The sequence below is a fragment of the Phyllostomus hastatus genome, unplaced genomic scaffold, assembly GCF_019186645.2.
Source record: "Phyllostomus hastatus isolate PE091 unplaced genomic scaffold, TTU_PhHast_1.1 phas_scaffold_28, whole genome shotgun sequence".
NCBI classification, from domain to species: domain Eukaryota; kingdom Metazoa; phylum Chordata; class Mammalia; order Chiroptera; family Phyllostomidae; genus Phyllostomus; species Phyllostomus hastatus.
Genome location: NW_025334022.1, coordinates 16,858,479 through 16,886,402, shown reverse-complemented (window position 1 = coordinate 16,886,402; position 27,924 = coordinate 16,858,479). Strand labels below are relative to the sequence as shown.

General features: G+C 36.6%; 1 pseudogene; it reads left to right on the top strand.

Annotated features, from left to right (window-relative positions):
* The first annotated feature begins 14,166 nt into the window (after positions 1–14,166).
* LOC123805249 lies at positions 14,167–14,291 on the top strand (annotated as a pseudogene).
* The last annotated feature ends 13,633 nt before the right edge of the window (positions 14,292–27,924 follow it).

The following is a 27,924-nucleotide window of genomic DNA, read 5'->3' as shown; positions in this document are numbered from 1 at the left end:
ACTCATTTCCGGTTCATCAAGTTTGTGCACATTCCACCTTCTTCATTCTCTTTTTTTATTCATGATGTAAATTTTACTTTCTCTCTTGCATTGTTCTGACTCCCAACTCTTATTAGTGCTCCTCCTTCTACCTTCTCAAAATCATTTTTTTTTTCAGTAGGTTATCTCATATTTGCTCTCCTTTCTTATAAGGGTCTTAATCCCTTAAACCCTTATTACTGGTTCATTTGCTGTTGATAGTGGAATGCAGGATGGGAGTTATTTTAGTGAGTGTCGCTTTGTTTCCTGGGCTTTATGGTTTTGTTCTTGCAGCACCTGCATGACAGCACACAAAACATGGTGTGTAGCGTGACCCTAAGTTAACCAGCTGAAGGGAAGGACCCACCAAAGAACAACCCAAAAACAAACAATACCCACTTATATCCAGAGAGCCAACATAAATGCCATAAAGGGCATGCCAATAATATCAAGTTCAGGAGATTAAAGAGACTGCACCATAATTTGATCCCCTACCATAAAAGATCACACCACAAAGTCAGAGATTCAAAAGAGATCATTTTAGGAAGCAGAAGCAAACAAGAAGAGTCTGACAAATAATGAGAATAGAAAGATATAACTCCCAAATGAAAGGAAAGGAGGAATCTCAGAAAGAGTGCTAAATGAAATAGAGGCAAGAAGTATCAGATATTGAGTCCAAAACCTGGTTTTGAGAAAGCTCATTAAGCTGAGTGAAAATTACCAAAAACTTCGGGGAAAGTATGAGGAACTTACTGCAAACTATATCATCATGAAAAAGGACACAGAAACATCAGTAAGAGCCAAGGCGAAGTGAAGAACACAATTTCTAAATTGAAGAACACAGTAGAAAGAATCAAAAGCAGGCTAGATAAAGCAGAGGATTGAATCAGTGAGCTGGAGGGCAAAGTAGAAAAACACTCCCAGAAAGAACAAGAAAAGGAAAAAAGACACACACACACAAAAGACCTAAGAGGAATTAAAGGAACTGCAGGACAACATGAAACATAATAATATGTATACAATAGGAGTGCCAGAAGGAGCAGAAGAGGACCAAGTGATAGAAAACCTGTTGGAAAAGGTAATGATGGAAAACTTTCCTATTTGATGAAAGGAAAATGCCACACAAGTACCACAGGAAGCACACAGGATCCCAATCAAGAGGAAAGCAGAGCCCCACTCCAAGACACATCATAATTAAAATGGCAAAATTCCAAGACAAAGAGAGAATCTTAAAGACACCAAGGGAGAAACAGGAAGTAACATACACGAGAGCCCATATAATGCTAGCAGATGACTTCTCAACAATAACCTTACAGAAAGGAATGGCAAGAAGTATTCCAAGTAATGAAAACCAAAGGCCTGCAACCAAGACCACTCTACCCAACAAGGGTCTCAATTAAAATGGGAGGCCAAACAAGGAGTTTCCCAGACAAAAGAAGGTAAAAGAATACACCTCCATCAAACCAGCATTGCAAGATATGCTAAAGGGATGGATTTAAGAAGAGGAAGAAAAGCAGTGAGATAGAGAGAGAGGAACACAGGTACAAAGAGAGTAAAATGGCAATGAATAAGTACATATCAATAATAAACTGAAATGTAAATAGATTAAATGCTCCAGTCAAAATACATTGGGTACCTCAATGGGTAATAAAACATGATCTGCACATATGCTGCCTACAAGAGACCCACCTTAAAACAAAGACCCATGGAGACTAAATGTGAAGTTTTGGAAAAAAAACTTTTTCAAACAAATGGACAGGAAAAAAAAGTCCGGATAGCAATACTAATAGCAGATAAAGATACTTCAAAACAAAGGCCATAAAAAGAGACACCAAAGGACACTTCATAATACTAAAGGAAAGTGCCCATAAATAAGACATAAGTATTGTAATTACATATCAACCAAGATAGGAGGACCCAAATATATAAGGAAAATCTTGGAAGAGTTGAAGAAAAATATAGACAGCAACACAATTATTGTAAGGGATTTTAACACACCGCTGTTGACAATGGCTATATCTTCCAAACAAAATATCAACAAAGATATTATGGAACTGAATATTGCATTAGATCAAATGGACTTTGTTTCCTGGGCTTTATGGTTTTGTTCTTGCAGTACCTGCATGAGAGCACACAAAACGTGGTATGTAGAGTGACCCTAAGTCAACTAGCTGAAGGGAAGGACTCACCAAAGAACAACCCCAAAACAATCAACACCCAATTACACACACACACACACACACACATACACGTGTGTGTGTGTATAAAGTTTATATGTCCCAAAGAAGTGTATACACATGCTTCTCAAATCCACATGGAACATTTTTAAAGAGAGACCACATGATAAGACACAAAACCAGCCTCTACAAATTCAAGAAAATTGACATCATATCAAGCATTTTCTTGGACCACAAGGGGCTGAAATTAGAAAGCAACTTCAAGGAAATAAGTTTAAAACATTTAAACTCATGGAGACTGAATAGCATGTTATTAAACAATAAATGGATTAATAATGAGACCAAGGAAGAAATAAAAAAAGTTTCTGGAAACAATGAAAATGAACACACAACAGTCCAAAACCTATGGGAAACAGCAAAGACAGTCCTGAGAGTGAAACTCCTAGCAATACCTACCTGCCTAAAAAGGGTAGAAACCCTTTAAACAACCTCACCCTACATCTACAAGAACTAGAAGAACAAACAACAAATAAAGCCCAGAGCGAATAGAAGGAAGGAAATAATAAAGGTCAGAGCAGAATTAAATGACATAGAGACCAAAAGGACAAGCCAAAAGATCAATAAATCCAGAAGCTGGATCTTTGAAAAGATAAACAAAATCTACAACTCTTAACCAGACTCATGAATAAAAAAGGTAAAGGAACCAAATAAATAAAACCAGATGTGAAAGAGGAGAAATTACAACTGATCTCACAGAAACACAAAGGATTGTAAGAAATTACTGTGAAAACTATATGCCAAGAAATTTGAAAACCTGGGTGAAATGGACACATTTTTAGAAAAATATCATCTTCCAAAACTGAACCAAGAAGAAGCAGGAATACTTAAGAGATCTATAACAGCTAGTGAAATTGAAGCAGTAATAAAAAAACTCATGGCACACAAAAGCCCTGGACCAGACGGTTTCACATTAGAATTTTATAAAGCATTTAAGGAAGGGCTAACACACACCTTTCCCAGACTTAAAAAAAAAAACCAACAAGAAGACTGAAGACCACTAAACACTTTTTATGAGGCCAGCATCATCCTAATTCCAAAACCAAATAAAGACACAACAAAGAATATCATTCATGAACATAGACACTAAAATCTTCAATAAAATATTGACAAACTACATCCAGGAACACATTAAAAATATCATACAACATGACCAAGTGGCATTCATCCCAGGGATGCAAGGATGTTACAACATTCAGAAATCAATAAATGTAGTACATCACACAATAATAACACAATCATATCAGTAGATGCAGAAAAAATTGATAAGGCACAGCAACCATTTATGATAAAAACACTCAGCAAAGTGGGAGTAAAGGGAGTATTCCTCAACTGTTAAATGGCATATACAAGAAACCTACAGCCAACATCATACTCAATGGACAAAAACCAAAATCATTCCCACTAAAATCAGGAACAAGACAATGATGTCCTCTTTCACCACTTCTATTCAATATAGTACTGGAACTCCTAGCCACATCAATCAGACAACAAAGAGAAATAAAAGGCATCCAAATTGGAAAGGAGGAATTGAAGCTGTTATTGTTTGCAAATGGTATGCTTGTACATAGAAAACCCTACAGACTCCACCAAAAAAAAAAAAAAACAAACTACTGGACCTAATAAGTGAATCTGGTAAAGCAGCAGTGTTTAAAATCAATATTCAGAAAAGGCATTTGATTCAGAAAATCAAAGGCACTTTTATACATGCACAATGAAAAATCAGAATCAGAAATCAGGAAAAAAATCCCATTTTCTATAGCAACAAGAAAAACAAAGTACTTAGGAATAAACCTTACCAAGGAGATGAAAGGACTGTACATAAAAAAGTACACAATACTGAAAAAAGAAATTAAGGAAGACACAAATAAATGGAAGCATATACCATGTTCATGCATTGGAAGAATCAACATCATCAAAATGTCCATATTACCCAAAACAATTTACAGATTCAATGCAATCCCTATTAAAATACCAATGACATATTTTGAAGATATAGAACAAACATTTCAAACATGTATGTAGAACCATAAATGACCCCAAAAATAGTCACCACGATTTTCAGAAAGAAGATCCAAGTAGGAGCAATCAAAATACCTGATGTCAAACTATATTATGAGGTCACAGTAATCAAAAGAGTCTGGTACTGGCATAGGAACAGACACATAAATCAATGGAACATAATAAAGAGCCCACATATAAACATGTGTCTCTATGGTCAATTAGTGTTGAGCCAAGGGGGTTGGAGCATCAAATAGAGTAAAAACAGCTTCTTCAAAAAATGATATTGGGAGACCTGAACAGCTACGTGCTAACAAATGAATCTCTATCACCAACTTACTACATACACAAAAATAAATTCAAGGTGGATAAAACACTAAAATATAAGCCACAAAGCATAAAATTCCTAGAGGAGAACACAGGCAGGAAAATCTGATATTCAACACAGCAATATTTTCTCTTTTTTTCAGTTTCAATTTTATTTCATTTTTTTCATTTTTTAATTTTAATTTTTGTTGTAGTACAATTTTCTATCTTTCACTCCCATCACAAATCACCAACCCAGCCCTCCCCTCCTCCCTCCCATTTCCACCCTCCCCTAGTTTTTATCCATGTGTCCTTTATACTTGTTCCTGTAAACCCTTCCCCTTTTCCCCTAAAATTCCCTCTCCTTTCCCCTCTGAACACTGTCAGACTGTTCTCTATTTCAGTGTCTTTGGTTATACTTTGCTTGTTTTTGTTTTGTTTTGTTTTGTTCTTTAGGTTCCTGTTGAAGGTGAGATCATATGGCATTTGTCTTTCACCACCTGGCTTATTTCACTTAGCATAATGCTTTCCATTTGCATCCATGCTGTTGCAAAGGGTAGGAGCTCCTTCTTTCTTTCTGCTGCATAGAATTCCATTGTGTAAATGTACCATAGTTTTTTTAATCCATTCATTTATTGATGGGCACATAGGTTGCTTCCAACACTTGGCTATTGTAAATTGTGCTGCTATGAACATTGGGGTGCATAGGTTCTTTTGGATTGGCGTTTCAGGGTTCTTAGGATATAATCCTAGCAGTGGAATTGCTGGGTCAAAAGGCAAATCCATTTTTAGTTTTCTGAGAAAATTCCATACTGTTTTCCATAGTGGTTGTACCAGTGTGCAATCCCGCCAATAGTGCACTAGGGTCCCCTTTTCTTTACAACCTCTCCAACACTTGTTTGTTGCTTTGTTTATGATGGCCATTCTGACTGGTGTAAAGTGGTATCTCATTGTGGTTTTAATTTTCATCTCTCTGATAGCTAGAGATATTGGGCATCTTTACATGTGTCTCTGGATCCTCTGTATGTTCTCCTTGGAGAAGTGTCTGTTCAAGTCCTTTGCCCATATTTTACATGGGTTGCTTGTCTTCTTAGAGTGGAGTCGTGTAAGTTCTTTATATAATTTGGAGATTAAACCCTTGTCTGAGGTATCACTGGCAAATAAGTTTTCACATGCAGTTGATTCTCTTTTTATTTTGATACTATTTTCTTTAGCCATGCAGAAGCCTTTTATTTTGATGAGATCCCATTTGGTTATTCTTTCCTTTATATCCCTTGCTCTGGTTCTTTGAAAAGATACAAAATCTACAAGCCTTTAAGTAGGCTCATCAAGAAAAAATGAGAAAGGATACAAATAAACACAATCAGAAATGAAAGAGGAGAGATTACAACAGACACCACAGAAATACAAAGAATTGTAAGACATTACGAAAAACTGTATGCCAAGAAATTTGAAAACCTACGTGATGTGGACAAATTTCCAGAAAAATATAATCTTCCAAAACTCAATGGAAAACAAGCAGAAAGCCTGAACAGACCAGTAACAGCAGATGAAATTTAAGCAGTAACAAAAAAAACTCCCGACACACAAAAGTCCGGAACAGATTGTTTCACAGGAGAATTCTAAAAAGCATTTAAAGAAGAGCTAACCCCTATCCTTCACAGACTATTCCAAAAAATCCAGAATGATGGAAGACTCCCAAACTCTTTTTATGAAGCCAGCATTATCCCAATCCCAAAACCAGATAAAGACACAACAAAGAAAGAAAACTTCAGGCCAATATCACTGATGAACATAGACGCTAAAATCCTCAACAAAATATGGGCAAACCACATCCAACAATACATTAAAAAGATCATACACCATGACCAAGTGGGATTCATCCCAGGGATGCAAGGATGGTTCAATATTCGCAAATCAGTAAATGTAATACATCACATAACAAAAGCAAAGACAAAAATCACATGATCATGTCAATAGATGCAAAAAAAAAAACATTTGATAAGGTACAGCACCTGTTAATGATAAAAACACTCAGCAAAGTGGGAATAGAGGGAGCATTCCTTGACATAATAAAGGCCATATATCAGAGACCTACAGCCAACATCATACTCAATGGGCAAAAAATAAAATCTTTTCCACTAAGATCAGGAACACGACAAGGGTATCCACTTTCACCACTTTTATTCAATATAGTATTGGAAGTTTTAGGCACAGTGATAAGACAAGAAAAGGAAATAAAAGGCATCCAAATTGGAAAGGAGGAAACGAATCTGTCATTGTTTGCAGATGATATGATAGTGTAAGTAGAAAATCCTATAGACTCAGCCAAAAAACTGCTTGACCTTATAAAAGAATTTGGCAAAACTGCGGGATACAGAGTCAATATCCAAAAATCAAAGGCATTTTTGTACACCAATGATGAAACAGCAGAAGCATAAATCAAGAAAAAAAAATCCCATTTGATATAGCAAAAAGAAAAATAAAATAAATAGGAATAAACCTAACCAAGGAAGTAAAAGACCCATATACAGAAAACTACACAACATTGAAGAAAGAAATCAAGGAAGACACAAACAAATGGAAACATATACCGTGTTCATGGATTGGAAGAATTAACATAATCAAAATGTCCATACTACCCAAAGCAATTTACAGATTCAATGCAATACCTATTAAAGTACCCATGGCATATTTCACAGACATAGAAAAAAATTTTCAAAAATTTATATGGAACCATAAACGACCCCAAATAGCTGCTGCAATTTTGAGAAAGAACAGCAAATAGGAGGGATCACAATACCTGATACCATACTCTATTATAAGTCCACTCTAATCTAAACAACCTGGTACTGGCATAAAAACAGGCACATGGACCAATGGAACAGAATAGGGATACCAGAAATAAGCCAAAGTCTCTACAGCCAATTAATATTTGACAAAGGGGTAGCAACATAAAATGGAGTAAAAATAGCCTGTTCAACAAATGGTGTTGTGAGAACTGGACAGCTACATGCAAAAAAATGAAACTCAAGCACCAACTTACACAATAAATTCAAGGTGGATAAAAGACTTAAATATAAGCCATGTAACCATGAAAGTCCTAGAGGATAACATAGGCAGGAAAATCTCAGATATTTCATGCAGCAACATTTTTACTGATATGTCAACACCGCAATATTTTCACTGATATTGTCCCTAGAATAAGGGACACAAAGGAAAAAAAACAAAACAAAACAAATGGGATCTCATGAAAATAAAAATCTTCTGCATGATGAAAGAAACCATCAGCAAATGAAAAGGGAACAAACTGTATGGGAAAATATATTTGTAAATGATACCTCAGACAAGGGTTGGATCTTCAAGATACATAAGGAACTCACATAACTTTACTCCAGGAAGGTAAACAACCCAATTAGAAAATGGACAAAGGACCTGAACAGACACTCTTACAAGGAGGACATACAGAAGTCCCATAGACACATGAAAAAAATGCTCAACATCAGTAGCCATCAGAGAGATACAAATTAAAACCACAGTGAGATACCATTTCTCACTAGTCAGAATGGCCATAATAAATAAATCAACACATAACAAGTGCTGGAGAGGTTGTGGAGAAACAGAAACCCTAGTGCACTAGTGGTGGGTATGCAGACTGATACAGCCATTGTGGGAAACCGTATGGAATTTTGTCAAAAAACTAAAAATGGAACTTCCTTTCTTTAAAAAAAATGTTTTTCAGATTTTATTTATTTATTTTTAGAGAGGGGGGAGGGTGGGAGAAAGAGAGAGAGAGAAATGTCAATGTGTGTTTTCCTATCACGTGGCCCCCACGGGGGACTTGGCCCACCAACCAGGTATGTGCCCTGACTGGGAATCAAACCAGCAACCCTTTGCGTCACAGCCCAAACTCAATCCACTGAGCTACACCAACCAGGTCTGAAACTGCCTTTTAACCTGGCAATTCCACTGCTGAGATTATATGGTAGGAATCCTGAAACAACCAACTCAAAAGAACCTATGCACCTCAATGTTCATAGCAGTGTAATTTTCCATAGCCAAATGCTGTAGATAGTCTAAGTGCCCATTGGTAAACGAGTTGATCAAAAATCAGTGGTATCTTTACTCAATGGGATACTATGCAGCAGAAAGAAGGAGGGAACTCCTCCCTTCTTGATAGCATGGATGGACTTGGAGAACATTATGCTAAATGAAATAAGCTCAAATAAGTTGGTGCAAGACAAATACCATATGATCTCATCCATAATTGCAAATCAGTCAACAAAACAAACAAGCAAGCAAAATAGATCCAGAGAAATGGAAATAAAAAACAATCTGTTACCAGACTTAAAGTTTTTATAATGAGGGAAAGAAGGTTAAAGGTCTAGTCAAGGCATGGTATAAAGGGCACATGGACAAAGACAACAGTGGGGAGAGGACTGAATGTGGGAAGTGGGGTTGCATAGGATGGGGGAGAGTAATAGGGAAAAATGAGAGAATTGCAACTATAATTGAAGAATAATAAAAAGTATTTAAGATACAAAAAACAAAGTAAAGGAAATCAAATATTGATTGTTAGTCCTAAAACAGAAACTGCTGTGAATAAGTTTTTGGAAAGTTTTAAATAGAAAGTTCAGTGGAGGTGGGGTTAGCTACAGCCACCATATCAACCCACTACTTGTTTTTGTTAATAAAGTTTTAGTCAAACACAGCCTCGAAAAAAAAAAAGTATGTGATCTGTCCAGAAAGAATCCATCCATATAATGTGAAAAATAGAGGCACTTATGAAGAAGATACAAGATACAAAAAACATTATACAGTTGTCCCTAGCTATATCGCAGTTCACTTATTGTTGCTTCATTGTATCGTGTTTTTTTAAAAAAAATATATATCTAATTCTGCATCACGGAGTTTTCACTGTATCGTGGGATTTTTTGGTATATAGGTATTTATATAATATTTACAATTTTAATTATTTTTGCCTAAAATTTTAAAAAATACAAAAAATATAAAAATGTGTTAATTCAAACATATTAAAATAATGTTAAATCAAAATAAAATACAGTATGTATTTCATCAGCAGATGAATGCTGTACTGTACGCAATGGAAATGCATATGCCACTACTGCTTGCACAAGTTTGCAAACATGAGATTGTACACAGCACACTACTGGCTGATAGAATGGAAGGCGACCAGCCACAGCACTGTGTTCTGTATCCTGGGCGCTGATTGGCTCAGTGACTGTAGCATCAGTCTGTTTGCTCTCCCGCACTGTGCCCATTTGTTCAGCATCTCTCCTTGTCCACTTCACATCGACATCTGATCATTGCATGTAGTGTTGCTCTACAGTGTTGTGTTGTGAAATTTTCATAAAAGTTTGAATTTATTTCAAGCCCTATGATGCTACCCAAATGTTCTGCACCTTCTAAGGCTTCTGGCAGTGAACCCAAGTGCCAGAGGAATATGCTTACTATCAAAGAAAAGGTGGAATTTCTCGACATGTTAAAGGAACGCAAAAGCTACTTGGCTGTAGGCTGCCATTACGGGATCAACGAATCTACTGTTCACTACATAAAGAAAGATGAGAAGAATATCAGGGTCCTGGCTGGCGTAGCTCAGTGGATTGAGCTCGGGCTGCAAACCAAATTGTTGCAGGTTCGATTCCCAGTCAGGGCACATGCCTGGGTTGCAGGCCACGGCCCCCAGCAACCGCATATTGATGTTTCTCTCTCTGTCTCTCTTTCTCCCTCCTTTCCCTCTCTAAAAACAAATAAATAAAATATTTTAAAAAAAGAATATTAGGTCTATGGCAACAATGACTTCTAACAAGACTGCAAAGAGGGTGGTTGCTTCCCACAATAAGGCCATTGTGAGGATGGAGTCTGCATTGGCCCTGTGGATAAATGACTGCAGAAAGAAGAATATCTCGCTGTATACCAACACCATCTGGACAAAGGCCAAGAAACTTTATGATAGTTTTATGGAAAGCATGGAAATTCATGATAATGATGAGGATGAAGATGAGGACAATGATGCAGGAGCAGGACCATCAAGCGTTTCTCCCACCAGACCAACCCCATTCAGTGCCAGCAAGGGCTGGTTTGACAAATTTCAGAGACACTTTGGACTCAAGAGTGTTTCTCTACATGGAGAAGCTGCCTCTGAAGATAAAAAGCAGTGCCAGCAACTCCCCATAACGATGTTCATGATTTGGAAAAAGAGATCAGTTATGCATATGCCTTTAATGGAAATAGAAGTTAAGGCCCAGGGTGAAGATACTGCACCACCTGATGAAGCACCTGATGAAGTGGTGCCTTCAGAAGAGCTGTAATGCTCTTCTTGGCTGTGCAGTACATTCATCTATCTCATCGTCATCACCTTCATCACCATCAGTACTGCACAGCTACATAATTCATGATCTTCATCATTCATGCTGTAGTATACTTCACTGATGAGTACCCATATAAAATTTTACATGTTGTTAAAGTTACATAGGTTTAAGAGTGTAGAAAGTGTTTAAGAGTATATGAAGTATTTATAAGAGTGTGAGAAAGGTTAATAAGTGAGTGGGAAAAGTTTATAGGAGTATGCGAAGGGTTTATAAAGCCTTAAAATATATATAAATAATAAAATAAATATGACACCACTACTTTGTGGACTTTCACCTATCACAAGGGTCTCTGGAACGTAAGTCCCATGATAGGTGAGGGATCACTGTACATAGGACAATGATGGCTGAGTCTCCTTTAAAGTAGACACCTTGGGACCTCACAGTTATCCCAATTGCCATCAGCTGCCCTGGGGTATTCTCCTGAATCTCATCGACAATCTGAATTGTCTTCTCTTTCAAAGTTGGTTTTAGTTTTGAGAAAATTCAGAAGTTGCTGGCCTCCAAATGTGGGCTTTAGTGGGGCTGAGCCAGCTAAGTGATTTGATATTTTTCAAAAGAACTCTTCATGATACATGATGCAGGTGCGGATACATTGTCATGATGAAGCTCTTAATTACTAGGTGCCCATAGCTGTAGCCTTCTGAATCATCTGAACAGTTTCCTCACTGAAATTTTCAAGCTTCATGAAAAATTTGATGCAGATTCATTATTTATCTCGATCAGTTATTTTGAATGTGACAGCCATACAGTACACATGCTCACTCATGATGTCTACCACCTCCACTGACTAGTACAGTGAAATCATCATTGTTCATGCATGTCCAACCCAGTCCATATTTTTTGGCTGCCAATTTACACCGATGTCCAAACCATTTTCATTATATTAACAGTGGTTGGACTTTTTCCAGACAGACCTCACATACCATGCAAACAATAAGCATAGTGAGCTTCAGTAGATATATTAATATCAGGCATTAGGACAAGTTATACTACTAGAGACAGAGAGATAATGGTAAAGGAATTACTACATCAAAAAGATGTAACATAAAAATAACAAATGGTTAGAGACAAATCAAGAAAAGTATAGTAAGGGTGCCCTGAAATGGAATGTAAAGTCAAGAGAAGTAGCTTTTATTTTTTAACTGAAAAAATACTGTAGTTTTGTGATTCTAATAGTAGTAATCCAGAGAAGCAAGAAATAATTGGTGAATCAGCAGAGATTGAAGTCCTGTAATCAAGAGAAGATGATAGAGTAGTGGGTTGCTGACCTTATACAGGAGTATGGAGAGTTCATAAGGGAAATAATGGGAGACTATATTGGCACAGATGTAGGATGTAGATGGGGGTGGTGTAATATGTGTTTTTATGTATTAGTACAGAATATTCAATTCTGGTACAGAAAATAAAAATAAAGAGGATCAATGAAGCTCATAAAAGTTGTTTTTTGGAAGATAATTTTCCATGAGTGTCACTTTTCTTGCTTATCATGAGAACAATATTCTCAAGGATTGTTGTATATAGTATGCAACCTGGAAAGAGATAGTGATCTCTCTTCACAACAAAGGGCAGATTTCTTTCTTTTTCATTAGAATAAAGATAATATGTTCCTATGGGGCAAAGGATAGGTGGGCTTGCAGCCCATTATAAAAAGTTTTGGGGCTCCAAACTTTTTATATTTTTATATTATAATTATAATATATTGTATTATAATTCCTTTTTTTGAAAAGCAATGTAACTTATAGATCCTCTTACAGACCATGAAGAGCAGTCATACTCACACTGAAGGTCAATTTTTCACTCTCTTTCTTTGCCCCAACCACAAGATCTGGTTATCTTTGTAGGCCAAGTATGTCTAGACTCCACTGTTATCTGTCCCTCTGATTTCTAGTGATATTCACCAGCACAAGTCTTTTAATAACCATTTTATCATCAGAATCTTGTTTCTGGACAAAACAAAGAATGCTGTATTTTTAAAATCTTTCTTGGAGTAATTATACCCTACTTTGACAATGTTTTTATGTCCACTCAGCTCTTAGGTGTCCAATTTTTAACATATACTTGTACCTCACTTGAAGCAAGATCAATTTGTGAAAATATAGATTAATGTATAAAACAAATCAACAAGTAACTCTGTTTATCAAGCTTTTCAAAATAGTATTGTTTTAATTAAGCTTTATTTTTTCCTAAAAGTAATTTGATTTCAGAAAACTTAATTCATGTATACATTTTTAGAATCACATTTTGTACTGAAAATCTGGTATTTTAGTATAATTCTATACATGTTAATGCATTTTTTATTATTCTCAAGTGACAAAATACAAATATGTTGTATATCTAGACCATAAACTATTAACAGTAGAAACTGTCTCTTAAATCATTTTTGTTCTCTTCACAGTGTTTGCTACTGTGTTCTGTATACTGAATGTTTTCAATAAATCTTTAATTAACTCAGTTGTGGTAAAGTCCAAATTGTGGTATTATTTGGTTACTAGTGATGTTACAACAGTAAAACATATTATGAAGTGAATCATAACATTGTAGTACAACAGTCACAAAATTGCTCCCTTCTTTCAGAGCCTGTGGTCTGTTTAAGAATTTGGCATTGAAGATAAAAACATGAACAGAAAGTTGGTGACATCTGGACATGTTGGCTGAAGCACACATTTTTTACCATTCTTCACTATTTATTCTACTTTTCTGGTCTCTTTTCCTTTGACATATTTTTTAATATACCCCATATTATTTTCTTGGATATTTATAGTCATTGGCTGAAAATCCAAAAAGTCATGCACATTTTTGTTATCCAATCAAAAGCAGATGAATTTTATAAAAAATGTGTATTCTCTTAATTGCCAGATTGTTACATTTATTAAATTTCTACAAGAGAATCACACATTTTGATGGTCTCTCTAATTAGTTAAGAACTTACAAAATTGTCTACTTATCTTAACCCTTTTAGTGAGGGGTGACTGCTATTTTAATGTTGAATAGAAAATGATAAAATTTAATAACTAAAAACATGATTAGTTCTTACAGGTGTTGAATGGAAATGTTTCAGTGTAGAATTAAATTTATATTAAAAGAAGGAAATCCCATCATGCATGACAATATGAATGAACCTTAAGAATATTACGCTAAGTGCAGTAAGTCAGTCAGAGAAGGATGAGTACTGTATCATTCTACTTACATGAGGTATCTAAAGTAGTCAGGGTTGTATCACTTCTCTGCTTTTTGGCTAATATCAAGTGTAGTATCTTTTCTTATCAGTTTAAAGTAGTCAGACTTGGGCTGCATATATGGTGACAACAGATGATTTGACTTTAGGTGGTGTGCACACAATGCAACATACAGATCATGAATCATAGAAACATACACTTGAAATCTATGTGATCTTATTAACCTATATCACCTCAATAAGTTTAATTAAACAGGAAAACAGAGGAGTCAGACTCAGAAACATAAAGTAGAATGGTGGTCATCAGGGGTTATAGGGAAGGGAGTTCAATGAGTATATAGCTTCAGTTATGCAAAATTAAAAAATTCTAAAGATTTGCTGTACAACATTGTGTTTGTAGCTAACAAGACTGTACTATACACCTAAACATTTGTTAATAGGGCAAATCTCATGTTGCATGTTTTTTAACCAAAATAAAAAAAATTCATATAGATTTCACCCCTCTTCTGTTTTTATAGCCTCTGGTATGAAAACACCTTCATTTTTAAATTTTTATTAAAAATTGAATTTATTTATTCTTAGAGAGGGGAGGAAGGAAGAGAGAAACATCAACATGTGGTTGCCTCTCTTGTGCCCCTGACTGGGAACCTGGCCCTCAACCCAGGCATGTTCCCTAGACAGGGAATTGAACCAGTGACCCTTTGGTTCACAGGTCAACACTCAATCAACTGAGCCACACCAACCAGGGCCACCTTCACTTAAAAAAATTGTCAACTACCTATAAGGAACCATTTCATGTGGCAGTGGTAAATGTAGCCCAGTCCCTGATTTGGAAAACTGATGGGGAATGAGTCAGCACACAGGAACCAAGCCCACAGATCAGTTTTTCCATGGGGAATCAGGCCTGCATTGTACCTATGCTGCTTTGAGGCTCACTTTTTGCTAAAACTCCCTCACCCTGAATTGAGGCAGCAAATGTTTACGGCATATCTTTAAAATAACATCCTAAAATCTGTGCTAAACCTCCCAGGCATAGAGTGTAACCAGTTTAACCACTTTTCCCTTTGCATTTGCAAATATCCTTTTTCTTCGTAGTAATTAGCAACTTCCTCTCCTTTGTTATCTGTAAAAGGTAACCACCCAAAGTGAACCTGTGCATAATAAATGAGGACCATCCTCCATGTAATGTACCCAGAAAAGCAATAAAAGCCTGTCCAGGCAGGGGTTGGGGCCCTTTCTCACTCAGGGAGCGGCCATGTGATCCCTTTTTCTCCACAGGAATTCTATAGTCCATGTGAATTTGTTCGTTACAGCCACAGCACAAGCACCCCACTGGCTGGAGTCTACATCAACTACAAATTATACAATCTGTAGAACCAAAGGCCTTTTGATATTCTAAAAATTCCATTTCTTCTGTTTAGTTATGGCATGGTAAATAAAATTTGAAAGTAGCTGTTGGGTTTCCCCATAGTACTTTGAGATCAAAAGTTCATTGATATCAATGTTCGAGATTCCAGAATCTTTTACTGTTTCTAAGAGGTGGTTGCAATCCCCAAGCAGCCAATTTGTTTCTAATGGTATTTTCAACATTATAGTAGGGTTTGGGTAAGGTTTATTTTAAAAACCTTCCTAAGTATGTTTCTTTGAGAGGTAAATGGCAACAGCTACTAGGTATACCATTGCTCTTCATGTTAAAAGATTATACTTGCTGACATGAATTCTCCCTGCAATGTATGTTGCTTGTAAAAACAAAATCTGTGTTCCCACCCCTATTAATTCCTCCATGTGCCCTTTGCATAATACCAATAGTTGCTTTAAATTCTTGTCACTTATAGGTGCTAGAATTATACTCTATGGGAGTCTGAATGATGTTTTATCTCACTTTGTGATACTCTATCTCTAATTGTGTTTCCCTGTGTCTTCCATTTTTATTGACTGCTTTGTTAAAAGTTCATAACTACCAATATAGCATTCATCCAAAGAGTGCTTTCTTTTTTTAATCATTGTTCAAGTACAGTTTTCTCCCTTTTACTCTCAATGCAGCCCACCCACGCAACCCTCCCCACTTCCCTCCATTACCACCCTCCCCCTAGTTTTAGTCCATGCGTCCTTTAAATTTGTTCCTGTAAACCCTTCCCATTGTCCCCTGAAATTCCCTCTTCTCTCCCCTGTGGTCACTGTCAGCCTGTCCTCTATTTCAGTGTCTTTTGTAATATTTTGCTTGTTTCTTTGTTTAGTTGTTTAGGTTCCTGTTGAAGGTGAGATCATATGGCATTTGTCTTTCACTGCCTGGCTTATTTCCCTTAGCATAATGCTTTCCAGCTCCATCCAAGCTGTTGCAAAGGGTAGGAGCTCCTTCTTTCTTTCTGCTGCATAGAATTCCATTGTGTAAATGTACCATAGATTTTTGATCCATTCATTTACTGATAAGCATATAGGTTGCTTCCAACACTTGGCTATTGTAAATTGTGCTGCTATGAACATTGGGATGCATAGGTTCTTTTGGATTGGTGTTTTAGTGTTCTTAGGATATAGTGCCAGCAGTGTAATTTCTGGGTCAAAAGGCAAATCCATTTTTAGTTTCCTGAGGAAGTTCCATACTGCTTTCCATAGTGGTTGTACCAGTCTGCGGTCCCACCAACAGTACACTAGGGTCCCCTTTTCTTTACAACCTCTCCAACACTTGTTGTTTGTTGCTTTGTTTATGATGGCCATTCTGACTGGTGTGAAGTGGCATCTCACTGTGGTTTTAATTTTCATCTCTCTGATAGCTAACAATATTGAACATCATTTCATGTGTCTTTGGATTTTCTGTATGTCCTCATTGGAGAAGTGTCTGTTCAAGTCCATTGCCCATTGTTTAATTGGGTTGCTTCTTTTAGAGTGGAGTTGTGTAAGTTCATTATATATTTTCGAGATTAAACCCTTGTCTGAGGTTTCATTGGCAAATATGTTTTCCCATAGAGTTGGTCCTCTTTTTATTTTGATACTATTTTCTTTAGCCATGCAGAAGCTTTTTGTTTTGATGATGTCCATTTGTTTATTCTTTCCTTTATGTCCCTTGCTCTAGGGGACATATCAGTAAAAAAATTTCTGCATGAAATATCTGAGATTTTCCTACCTATGTTCTCCTCTAGGACTTTAATGGTGTCATGTTTCATATTTAACTCTTTTATCACCTTGAATTTATTTTTGTATAAGGTGTAAGTTGGTGCTCGAGTTTCATTTTTTTGCACATAGCTGTCCAGGTCTCCCAACACCATTTGCTGAAGAGGCTATTTTTACTCCATTTTATGTTGCTGCCTCCTTTGTCAAATATTAATTGACCATAGACACTTGGGTTTATTTGTGGGCTCTCTGTTCTGTTCCATTGATCCATGTGCCTGTTTTTATGCCAGTGCCAGGCTGTTTTGATTACAGGGGCCTTGTAGTATAGTTTAGTGTCAGGTATTGTGATCCCTCCTACTTTGCTCTTCTTTCTCAAAATTGCAGCCGCTCTTTGGGGTTGTTTATGATTCCATATAAATTTATGAATTTTTTTTTCTATGTCTGCTAAGTAAGCCATTGGTACTTTAATAGGAATTGCATTGAATGTGTAAATCGCTTTGGGTAGTATGTACATTTTGATTATATTAATTCTTCCAATCCATGAACACGGTATATGTTTCCATTTGTTTGTGTCTTCCTTGATTTCTTTCCTGAGTGTTATGTAGTTTTCTAAACACAGGTCTTTTACCTCTTTGGTTAGGTTTATTCCTAGGTATTTTATTTTTCTTTATGCTATTTCAAATGGGATTTTTTTCTCTGATTTCTGCTTCTGCTGTTTCATCACTGGTGTACAAAAATGCCTTTGATTTCTGGATATTGACTCTGCATCCCACTGTTTTGCCAAATTCGTTTATTAGGTCAAGCAGTTTTTTGGTGGAGTCTATAGGATTTTCTATGTACACTATCAGGTGATCCTGCAAACAGTGGCAGTTTTGTTTCCACCTTTCTGATATGGATGCCTTTCATTTATTTTTCTTGTCTGATCTCTGTGGCTAAAATTTCTAGTACTATATTGAATAGAAGTGGTGAAAGTGGACAGCCTTGTCTTGTTCCTGATCTTAGTGGAAAAGATTTCAGTTTTTGCCCATTGAATATGATGTTGGCTGTAGGTCTCTCATATATGGCCTTTATTATGTTGAGGAATGCTCCTTCTATTCCCACTTTACTGAGTGTTTTTATCATTAACAGGTGCTGTACCTTAGCAAATTTTTTTCTGCATCTATTGATATGATCATGTGATTTTTGTCTTTCCTTTTGTTTATGTGATGTTTTACATTTACTGATTTGCGAATATTGAACCATCCTTGCATCCCTGGGATGAATCCCACTTGGTCATAGTGTATGATCTTTTTAATGTATTGTTTGATGCAGTTTGCCAGTATTTTTTGACGATTTTAGTGTCTATGTTCATCAGTGATATTGGCCTGAAGTTTTCTTTCTTTGTTGTGTCTTTATCTGGTTTTGGAATTAGGATGATGCTGGCCTCATAAAAGGAGTTTGGGAGTCTCCCATCTTTTTGGATTTTTTGGAATAGTCTGTGAAGGATAGGGGTTAGCTCTTCCTTAAATGCTTTGTAAAATTCTCTTGTGAAACCACCTGGTCCAGGGCTTTTGTGTGTCGGGAGTTTTTTGATTACTGCTTCAATTTCTTTTGCTGTTATTGGTCTGTTCAGGCTTTCTGCTTGTTTTCCATTGAGTTTTGGAAGATTATATTTTTCTAGAAATTTGTCCATTTCATCTAGATTTTCAAAATTCTTGGCATACAGTTCTCCCTAGTAATTTCTTACAATGCTTTGTATTTCTGTGGTATCAGATGTAATCTCTCCTCTTTCATTTCTGACTGTGTTTATTTGGGTCTTCTCTCTTTTTTTCTTGATGAGCCTACTTAAAGGCTTGTCAATTATGTTTATCTTTTCAGAGAACCAGCTCCTGGATTCATTGATCCTTAGAATTGTGCTTTTAATCTCTATGTCCTTTAATTCTGCTCTGATCTTGGTTATTTCCTTTCTTCTGCTTGCTGTGGGCTGTCTTTGTTGTTGTTCCTCGAGTTCTTGTAGATGTAGGGTTAGGTTGTTTGTTTGAAATGTTTCTAACTTTTTTTAAAAAGATTTTATTTATTTATTTTTAGAGAGGGAAGGGAGGGAGAGAGAGAGAGAGAGAGAGAGAGAGAGAGAGAGAGAGAGAGAGAGAGAGAGAGAGAGAGAGAAACATCAATATGCGGTTGCTGGGGTTTATGGCCTGCAACCCAGGCATGTACCCTAGCTGGGAATCGAACCTGGGACACTTTGGTTCCCAGCCCGAGCTCAATCCACTTAGCTATGCCAGACAGGGGAGTTTCTAACTTTTTCATGTAGGCCTTTATTGCTATGAGCTTCCTTGTCAGGACTGCCCTCACTGTGTCCCATAGTTTTGGGTTGTTGTGAGTCTGTTTTCATTTGTTTCCAGAAAACTTTTTATTTCTTCCCTAATTTCATTCTTGTCCTATTCATTGTTTAATGGCATGCTATTTAATCTCCATGATTTTAAGTGTTTTGGCCTTTTTTCTTGGGGCTGGTTTGTAGCTTCAGTCCCTTGTGATCCAAGAAAATCCTTGGTATGATTTTAATTTTCTCGAATTTGTTGAGGTTTGTTTTGTGTCCAGTCTTGTGGTCTATCTTTGCAAATGTTCCATGTGCATATGAAAAGAATGTTTATTTAGCTTCTTTGGGATGAAGGGCTCTATATATATATCAGTTAAGTTCATTTCATGTAGGGCATTGTCTAATGCCACAATATCTTTGTTGATATTTTGTTTGGAAGATATGTCCATTTTTGACAGTGGGGTGTTAAAATTCTCCACTATAATTGTGTTGCTGTCAATATCTTTCTTGAAGTCCTCTAAGATATTCTTTACATATTTGGGTGATCCTATGTTGGTTGCATACATATTTACAATGTTTATGTCTTCTTGGTGGATTCTTCCCTTGAGTATTATGAAGTGACCTTCTGGGTCTCTTTTTATGGCCCTTTTTTTGAAGTCTATTTTGTCTGATATGAGTATTGCTACCCTGGCTTTCTTTTCCTGTCTGCTTGCTTGGGAATTTATTTCTAGCCCATCACTTTCAGACTGTGTCGGTCTTTTATCCTGAGATGGGTCTCTTGTAGGCAGCATATGTTTGGGTCATGCTTTCTTATCCATTCAGCTATTCTATGTCTTTTGACTGGGGCATTTAATCCATTTGCATTTAATGTTCTTATTGGTAGGTACTTATTCATTGTCATTTACATTCCTGTGTTCCTCTTTCTCCCTCTCTCTTTTCCTTCCTTTCCTTATAGCAGTACCTTTAGCATCTCTTGCAGAGCTGGTTTGGTGGACATGTATTCTTTTAGACTTGGTTTGTCTGGGAAGCTTCTTATTTGAGCTTTTATCTTGATTGAGAGCCTTGCTGGGTAAAGTAGCTTTGGTTGCAGACTTCTGGTTCTCATAACTTAGAATATTTCTTCCCATGATCTTCTGTCTTGGAGCGTTTCCAGTGAGAAGTCAGCTGCTAGCCTTATTGAGGCTCCCTTGTATGTTACTTCTTGTTTCTCCCTTGCTGCATTTAAGATTCTCTCTTTCTCCTGTAATTTTTCCATTTCAGTTATGATGTGTCTTGAGGTGGGCCTCTTTGGGTTCCTCTTGATTGGGACTCTCTGTGTTTCCTGGATTTGTGTGCCTTTTTCTCTCATCAAATTAGGGAAGTTTTCCATCATTACTTTGTCAAATAGGTGTCCTATTCCTTGCTCTTCTTCTTCTCCTTTTGGTATTCCTATTATGCAGATATTATTACATTTCATATTTTCTTGCATTTGTCTTAAACCCTCTTAATTCTTTCTGAGCCTCTTTTCCTTTTCTTGCTCTTTCTGGCTGTTTTTTTTTCTACTTTTTCCTCCAATTCGCTCATTCAATCTTCTATTTCATCAATCCTGCTTTTTATTTCTTCTACTGTGTTCTTCAGTTCACAAATTGTATTCTTCATTTCTTCTTGGCCCTTGTTGATAGTTTCTATTTCCTTTTTCATGGTGGTATAGTTTGCAGTGAGTTCATTGTAGCTTCCTTGTAGTTTCTTCTAGCTCACTGTGAGCTCAGTGAACTTCCTGATATTCATTGCTTTGAACTCCATATCTGATAGTTGAGTTACCTCTATTTCATTTAGCATTCTTTCTGAGGCTTCCTCCTTTCCCTTCATTTGGGGATTGTTCCTTTGTCTTCCCATTATTTGTGAGACTCTTCTTGTTAGCTTCTGCTTCTTAAGTTGACATGTTATGGCTCCCTCGGTTTATGGTGTGAACTTCTGTCATAGAATACCTCTGAGATTCAGTGGTGCAGTCTCCTTCAGGTATGTAGGTGTTCACAGCTTCCACCTACTCTATTTTGTGATCAGTTGGAGTAGTAAGGCAAAGTGGTTTAAGACAGCAGGAGAGTATTGTATGATATTTACAGTAGCAGCCAGTAGAGGAGATATAGGAGATCCTTTGGTTATGTATATTGTTAACTGTGATCTTCCACCCAACTAACCACTATTTAGAAAGGATGGAAAGTAGATAAGACTCTTGTTGTTATGGAGGGAAGGGCTGTGAGTTGTATCCAGAAAGCAGTGAGATTGTAGGAGGTCAGATTTTGAGGTAGGGTGAGAGTAAAGGATACAAAATAGGTGTTGTGTGTGAGAGAATAGAGTTAACCATTATAGTAATAGAGTTCAGGAACGTGAGAAGTGAGCTAAGATCTGGGAGGAGTGTTATTAAGTATTACAATTGTATGAAACAGCTATTATTTACAATAATTTTGGAGCAATAATCATATGACAGAATCTATGTGATATGAATAACCAGAATAGGGAGTATAGGACCTTGAGTAGTGTGCTAAAGGAACACAAGTGATGTGAAGGTCAGTAAATTAGCACTACACCATGTCAGAGAGAACAGGGGAAACCTGTCAAATGATACAATGTAACTAGCCAAGCAACCAAGACTATACAGAAAGAAGGAGTATAAAAAAAACTATGAAAATAAAAGATGTAGGAATAATGAAAAAATAATACAAATATGCAATGACTTGCAGGTTCTCTGTAATAACAAAGTGAATTTTGTCCCACTGTCTCCACTGTTGGGTGCCCCCTCTTTGGGTCCAACTCTGGTCTTTTCACAGTTCCAGGTTTTGTTGTGTGTTTTTTTTTCTTTCCTTTTTGTCTCACTTGTGGGTATTCAAGAAAAAAGGTAGAAGAGGGGAAGAAGAAGAGATAAAATTGTAAAGAAAGGAAGATGGAAATAGAGGAAGAAGGTATTGAAAGATAAAACAATAAAAATTGTAAAAAATAAGATTTCTAAAAAATATAAAAGTAAAACAAACCTCTTGTTGATTTCAAACTGGCCAAACCACAAACCAGTTTTTCTGGTCTTGCTGGCTGAGGGGCGATTGTTATGGCTTTTTTCCCTTCCCATTCTGCACTCATCCAGACTTGCACCCACTCTCCCCAGAGCTAGTCTGACACCTCTCCCCAGAGTCTTAGACGTTGGACCCAGGTCTTCCTGAAAGTGCTCTTTCCCCCAGGGTTACTACTGTGGACTGGGGTGCAGCACATGCTTGCTTGTTCAGGCTGTCTCAGTGCCGCAGGCTTGGGTGCGCACTCTTCCTAATGGTATGGAAGTGTGCAGGCCTTCCTCAAAAACTTCCCTGCCACCTCAGATCACTGCCCTGCTGGTTGGGGAGGGGCCCGAGGGGCTGATGCTGGAGTATTCCCCAAACAGTTCTTCTTCTTGGGAAATTGCTCCCACTCAAGGCTGTGGCTCTGTACAACCCAGTTCTCCAGCCAGACTATCTGAGGAAGTGCTCATCACTGCCCGACTCTCAACTCTCCCAAGCTGTCATCCACAGACTCTGCAGGTGATCCCATCTCTGCCACTTCAAACAACCAGGTCTCTCCCAGTGCCATTGAAACCTTGATTGGCCAAGGACGGAGGAAACAGTTGATATGCTCTCTACCAAGGACACTGGCAGGCCCTGTGGTGGGTAACAGGCCCGGGCTGCAGCCACCCTGGTTCCCCATCTGGTCCCTGGGACCTTATTGGCCTGAAGTACACTTCTTACCATCTGGCTTTTCAGTGTCCGCTACAATTTTCAGTCTCTTACCCTCATATGCTGGGGTATTATTGCTGTTTGGTCTTTTCCTCTATAGATCAGCTAGGTTTTTTCCCCTGTGAGTAGGAGGAAGTGGAATCTGCTCCTTCCTACTCCATCACCACCTTCTCCACAGTCTACCTGGGTGATTTGATGTTTCTCAAAAAAAACTGCATGAGACAGGATTCATGAACTGGCACATTGTCATGATGAAGCTGCCAATCACAGGTGTCCATAGCTACAGCCTTCTAAATCATCCAAATAGTTTCCAGAGGAATGTTCAAGCTTAACACAAAACTTGATGCAGATTCATTGCTCTACTGACTCAGTCATTTTGTATGTTATGGCCACACAGTACACATGCTTGCTCAGTAGCATCTACTGTCCCCACTGACTAGTACAGTGAAGTTGTCATTGTTCACATGAGTGCATTCCAGTTCAATCTCCTTGGCTGTTACATTACACTGATGTTGCATAAACCATTCTTGTCATATTAACAATGTCTGGATTTTATATATATTACTTTTATGTACTTGTTGGCTGATAATATAATGTGGTAGTTTTAAAATAGAACAGAGAATATGAAACAAGTCTTCTATGATATAATCTATTTGGGTTTGGACCACCACTGAGAGAAGTATGTAAGATTTCAAAACAGAAATGTGTGCACACCAACATATTTGTAATGGCGACATCTTGCTAGTTATTTGATTTTGTGAAACATGTACTCCACTCTAAACAGTATAAACAAGTGGATACTAGACTTATTGGTGTAATCACTTCATAAGTTATATAAATTTCTAATGACTTAGTTATATATCTGATCCTAATACAATATTGTATGTCAACTGAAATTAAAAATAAATTAAGAAATAAATGGTATAAACAACATACGGTTTAAAACAAAGTAAATAAAAATTGTTTTATAAAATTATAGTATGTTAATAACAACTATTGAGATTATTAGAAAGTTTAAAACACTTCATGTTGAAGTGTTATAAACAATGGCTAAAAATAACATGTTCCTTATGATGGATGATGTAATATGTCAAATGATCAACTGAGTATTTTTCTTTTACTACATCCAAATTTTAGCACTGCAGTTTTAACTGGTTGCTCCAATGAATTTGTTTACTTCTAGGAAACCAACAAATATGAATTATATTATTGAAAATTTATAATTACCATTAGATCTTTTTGTAAGTTCAATACTTTCACATTTTCATTAGTAGCTGAATGTTAATTAACAAATTTTTATATTTCTCTAAAGCTAGCAAATGTAGAATATGCTTCAGAAAATACTAATTATTATTATAAAGACTTAAAAGATGAAAGCAACATTTTAATATGTATAAATGCCATTGTTTGTCAAATGTGAAAAACACACTAATTATTATTTTGCAAAACCCTATCCTTAAATTCATGGACACACAGACAGTAGCTTTATAAGATTGTGATATGGGTAGGTATATAAGCTTTAGGGAGATTAATCATCTGGAATAATTCAGCATATTAGAATTTTGTGAGAAAGCAAGCTACTCTTCCCTACGATGATGAGTATTTTTGATAATAACAAAAGTAAAATAATGAGGGTAAAATCATTTGCTTTCCATCTTCTTTGTTTACTCTAGCACTGTAGGAAAGAAAAGGGAGAAGCAGATAGCACAAAATAGCTGTGCAATGCACAAAATCTGTCATTAAATTTTTAGTAATTTTGAAGAGTAAGGGAGCAATGGGAGGGAAAACAGAAGAATGAAGATCAGAGAAAATGAGATGCTTTAAATTTACATGATATTTTAGCATAAGTCACACTTATAAACCCAACTAACAAAATATTCTAACCAATATATTTTTCCTTATTTCACAATATGGGTTTAGCATGAACTGAGTCAAGTGGTATTAGGTAGCAGTGACAGGTCATTGTGAGATCACTTATGGAGCAGGACAGGAAATGCTGACATTTTTGGACTGTTCAAAATGCCATTGTTTTCACTCTTGTGTGAAACAATACAAAATAGACACCTTAAAAACAAACGGTAAAAACCATAGGTCAATTAACTCAAGCAAAAATATAAATATGAATCAACAGAACCAGAAAATATGAGCTGAAAATAATGTTGACTCATTAGACTAAAGCTAATCAAATTGTTCAAATCAATAAAGTTCAGACAGGTGTCAAGAGGATAACAATGTTTTCTTTAAGTGACCAGTGATACAACAACATATTTTCATGTTTCATATAATATGAGGGTTTCTATATTGGACCTGTTATACTCACTTCTAGGTACTGCCTTATTATTGCTATGGCTCTTGAAAATATACACAATCTCCAATGACTGCATCTACTTCGATTCCTAACTCAGCATTATCACTTCCTTCTATATTATTACACTAAGTATGGCCACCAATAATCTCCTAACTTCTGAATATTCACCTTTTCTTTCCACTGTATCTCACTGAAGGCAGAGCGTGGTAAAGACCCTGGCACACAGAATTGGCTAGGTCAGTGTTTCCTCCCCTCAGTCCTTCTGCTATTTGAACTTTAATGTCCCACAAGACCTTGCTCTTTGTGTTCTTTTCACACATTTTTCATGAGCAATATAATTTCTCCTACAATTTTAACTTCTGTCTAGACATCCTTGACTTCAAATTCATGTAACAAATTTTTGTCTCTCTCTTGAGCTGTGAATCTATATTTCCACCTTGCTATTAGAAAACTTTGCCTCGATTTTCTCATGCCGACTTAAACTTAACAGGTCTGAATGTCAACTCAGTATGTCCCTAAAAAAACTTGTCTTCTTTTTGTTTTACTCATCTCTATGCATTACACAAGTACCCTAATGGCAAATCCAGTTAGAAGCTGGAAGTCTTTCAGTGTTTCTCTCTTACTTACAAACCCACATCTAAGCAATAATCAAAATCTGTTAACTCCACTTTCTAAAATAACTTTGCAGTATAGTCCCTAATTTATTCTTTTTTTCCCACTGACACTTAGTTCAGGCCTCATAACTTTTTACTGTATTATAGCACTTCTCCAGTCAAGATTGTATACATTATTCATCCTTCATAATACTACCAAAGTTACCTTTCTGATATGAATTTATATTTTAACTTCTTTTTTATTGTTGTTCCAGTAGAGTTGTCTCCATTTTCTTTTGACCACCCCCACCAGGCCTACCCATCCTACCTCCCACCTTCCAGCCTATACCCCTTTGGCTTTGTCCATGTGTTCTATGTATACGTCCCTTGAAATCCCTTCCTCTTTTTTCCCTGTTATCCTCCTTCCCCCCCTCTCTGATTACTGTCAGTTTGTACTTTATTTCAATGTATCTGGTTGTAGTTTGCTTGTTTGTTTGTTTTGTTCATTAGGTTCCACATATAGGTGAGATGATATGGTATTTGTCTTTCACTGACTAGTTTATTTCACTTAGCATAATGCTCTCCAGATCAATCCATGCTGTCAGAAAGGGTAGGAGCTTCTTTTTTCTTTCTGCCGTGTAATATTTCATCATGTAAATATACCATAGATTTCTGATCCACTCATTTACTGATGGGCATTTAGGTTGCTTCCATCAGTTGGCTATTGTAAATTGCCATGCTATGAACACTGAAGTGCATAGGTTCTTTTGATTTGGTGTTTCAGGATACTTAGAGTATAATCCCAGCAGTGGAATTGCCAAGTGAAAAGGAAGTTCCATTTTTAGTTTTGTTTTGTTTTGTTTTGTTTTGTTTTTTGAGAAACTTCCATACTGTTTTCTACAGTGGCTGCATCAGTTTGCATTTCCATCAACAGTGTACTAGGGTTCCTTTTCCTTCACAACCTCACCAGCACTTGCTGTTTTTTGATTTGTTTATGATGGCCATTCCGATTGGTGTGAAGTGGTATTTCATTTTGGTTTTAGTTTGTATCTCTCTGATGACTAGTGGTGGTGAGCATCTTTTCATATGTCTCTGGGACCTCTGTATGTCCTCTTTGGAGAATTGTCTATTCAGGTCCCTTGCCCATTTTTTAATTGGGTTGTTTGTCTTCCTGGTGTAGAGTCATGTGAGCTCTTTATATATTTGGAGATCAAACCCTTGTCTGAAGTATCATTTTCAAATGTATTTTTCCCATATGGTTGGTTGACTTTTCATTTTGCTAATGTTTCCTTTAGATGTGCATAAGCTTTTCATTTTTATAAAGTCCCATTTGTTTATTCTTTCCTTTATGTCCCTTGCTCTAGGAGACATATTGGTGAAAATATTGTTGTGTAGAATATCTGAGATTTTCCTGCCTATGTTCTCCTCTAGGACTTTTATGGTGTCAAGAATTATATTTAGGTGTTTTATCCATCTTGAATTTATTTTTGTGTGTGGTGTAATTTGATAGTTGAGTTTCATTTTTTTTTTTTGCTTGTAGCTGTCCATATCTCCCAACACCATTTGTTGAAGAGGCTATTTTTTTTTCTGCATTTTATGCTTCTGCCCTATTTGTCAAATATCGGTTGACCATAGAGACTTGGGTTTATTTGTCTCTATTCTGTTCCATTGATCTATGTGTCTGTTCTTATGCCAATATCAGACTGTTTGGATTACTGTGGCTTTGTAATATAGTTTGATACCAGGCATTGTGATC